Raw genomic sequence first — 3,315 nt, 5'->3', positions numbered from 1 at the left:
ACTGAAGGTATATTGGGAAAACAGGGCTTGTCAATGTCAGATTCTGATTTGATGGGCAGTCAATTCGTGATGCAGATACAGCTGGTCGGTTGGAAATGGAAGATGGAGATAAAATAGAGGCGTTTATCAGCAGGCAGGAGACCGCTTCTAAAGAGGAAGCCCACTCTTTTCCTCTGGAAGTCTCTTGCTACCCAAAACTCTTCTCAATTCAAAATCTAATATTTGGTTCTGCCATATCGCACCAACTGCAGTATAGTTTTTCCCTATCCATTCATTTCCCTCTTCCCGTTTCCTTTATTGTCCATAAAGTAAATGGTGCATGTGCACAAGCATATTGAATTCTGCCCCCTTTAAAAAAAAAAGAAATGCCAAAGGTATCTTTTTAAATTAATAATGTTAAAGGGGAGCTCTGACAAATCTTTTCAAAAATAATTTTATTTGGGGCTCATACAACTCTTATCACAATCCATTCATACATCAATTGTATAAAGCACATTTGTACATTCATCACCCTCATCATTCTCTAAACATTTGCTCTCCATGTAAGCTGCTGGCATCAGCTCATTTTACCCCACCCTCTTTGCTTCCCACTCCCTCATGAAGCCTTGATAATTTATAAATTATTATTTTGTCATATTTTACACTGTCCGACGTCTCCCTTCATCCACTTTTCTGTTGTCCGTCCCCCAGGGAGGAGATTATACGTAGATCCTTTGCAACCCACCCTGCCTCCACCCTTCCGGTATCGCCACTCTCACCACTGGTCCTGAAGGGATCATCTGTCCTGGGTTCCCTGTGTTTCCAGTTCCTATCTGTACCAGTGCATATCCTCTAGTCTAGCCAGATTTGTAAGGTACAACTAGGATCATGATAGTGGGTGGGGAGGAAGCATTTAGGAACTAGAGGAAAGTTGTGTATTTCATCATTGCTACACTGCACCCTGACTGGCTCATCTCCTCCCTGCGACCTTTCTGTAAGGGTATGTCCAGTTGCCTACAGATGGGTTTTGGTTCCCCACTCCGCACTACCCCTTATTCACAATGATATGATCTTTTGTTCTTTGATGCCTGATACTTCATCCTTTCAGCACCTCATGATCACACAGGCTGGTGTGCTTCTTCCATGTGGTCTTTGTTGCTTCCAAGCTAGATGACCACTTGTTTACCTTCAAGCCTTTAAGACCCCAGACGCTATATCTTTTGATAGCCCAGCACCATTAGCTTTCTTCACATTTACTTATGCACCTGCTTTGTCTTCAGTGATCATATCTGGGAGGTGAGCGCACAATGATGATTTTTTTGTTCTTTGATGCCTGATAACTGATCCCGTTGGCACCTCATGATCTCACAGGCTGGTGTGATTCTTCCATGTGGCCTTTGTTGCTTCTGAGCTAAATGGCTACTTGTTTGCCTTTAAGCCTTTAAGACCCCAGACACTATATCTTTTGATAGCCAGGCTCCATCAGCTTTCTTCACATTTGCTTATGCACCCACCCGCTTTGTGTTCAGCGATTGTGTCGGGAAGGTAAGCATCATGGAATCCCAGTTTAATAGAACTGATGGGTGCCAAGCCCTGGCCCCAAAGTCTATTTTTTGTATTCCCTGGGGAATTTGTTGCTCTGCTCCCCTTGCTGTTCTGTTGCACACCCTTAGTGTTTTGCCTTGATGTGGTGGGGTCAGGTCAGGCACAATTCCCACACTGTGTCTTCAACAAATCTTATAACAATCCATTCAATTGTATTAACCAACCTTGTATGTATGTTGCCATCAACATTTCCAACGCTTTTTCTACTTGGGCCCTTGGTATCAGTTCCTTGTTTTACCCCTTCCTCCCACCATTATGAATCTTTAATAAATTATATGGTATTGTTATTTCGTGTCCTACACTGTCTTTGTCGCCTTTCACCCACATTTCTGTTATTTGTCCCTCCAGGGGGCTAGCTATATATCCAACTGTGTAATGGGTTCCCCCTTTCTCCCCCTTCACCCCTCTCCCACTATCCCTCTGCCTCATATCGCTACTCCCACTACTCTTCTTGAGGGTTTTATCTGTCCTGAATTTCATGTGTCCAAAGCTCTTAGCTGTACCAATGTGTGTACTCCAGTATAGCCAGATTTGTAAGGTAGAACTGGGTCATGGTAGCGCGGGGTAACCATTCAGTAACTAGAGAAATGTTGTGTTTTGTCTGTTGGTGCTACACTTCACACTGGTTGAATCATCTCTTCCTTGTAACCCCTTTGTGTGTGTGGGGTGGGGGGGGGTGCCCAATTGTCTATAAATGGGCTTTGGGTCTCCACTCAAACCCTCCTCTTTCACATCGATATGGTTGTTTGTTTTGGATCTTTTGATGCCTGATACCTGATCCCATTGACAAAGTAGAGGTCTATACTAATCTCTAGTCTATGCATTTGTAATTTCCACTCACCCACACCCAGGAGGCCACAGCTCCATGACAACACAGTGAATTGGCCAGGCTACACTGTGCTTCTGTGCTGCAGGCTTTAAAAAGAGAAATCCTGTTTCAATTATGTGTGTGTATGGGGGTGTGTGTACATATAGATGTGAAAATTAAAATAGTGTGAAATTTTTCTATTTGATTTTTAATAAATGTTGGAAACAACAACAAAGTCCTTGCACATCTTTGACGGAAGGACTTTACTGTTTTTCATTTATCACTGTAAAGCCAAGAACAGTTTTCTAACTTCTTCACACCAGCAAATCTGGAAAACAAGGGACCAATTTGACAGTGGTAGCAATTTTTATCTGGCGGTTCGGTTTCAGTAGATGTGGGGGCCCTGGGAGTTGGGGGTCCTTAAAAACGTCTTGGGTGAAATTGAGAAGCTGCCAGTTTGGGGAAGCAGTTAATCAGTGTCAATCTTAAAATCACCTGTGAACGCTTTCTCAGTGGTAGTTTTGTGTAAAGCGAGCTCTGGCGGGTGAAGCTTTCTTCGTTAGATTGGCTCATCAGAAGTTCTCGCATGACCGTCAAGTTCCGTGGAGCTCAGCAGCTGACTTCCGGGGCTAACCAGGAGGCCTACGCAGCGCATTCGCCAAGACCAGATAGGAAGGTCCACGCGCCAAGGCAGGCTTAGCGATCTCGAGGGGACGGCGGGCCGAAGGTCAAGTGCGTCCACGTGGCCTGGGGGCGGAACGCTGCGGCAGACAAGGCTCAACGAACGCTGAAGGACGCAGGGAGGCCTAACTGGACTGCTTCCGCCCGGCACCCGCCGCCGCTGTCAGCGGCCCGCGCCGGCGTCGGCGTCGGCGTGACGTAAAAGTCGCGCGCCGCGCTTGGGGCGATGCCGGTCCCCGTAC

This window comes from Tenrec ecaudatus, chromosome 1 (genome assembly GCF_050624435.1).
Source record: "Tenrec ecaudatus isolate mTenEca1 chromosome 1, mTenEca1.hap1, whole genome shotgun sequence".
Classification (NCBI taxonomy): Eukaryota; Metazoa; Chordata; class Mammalia; order Afrosoricida; family Tenrecidae; genus Tenrec; species Tenrec ecaudatus.
This window is presented reverse-complemented; position numbering follows the sequence as displayed.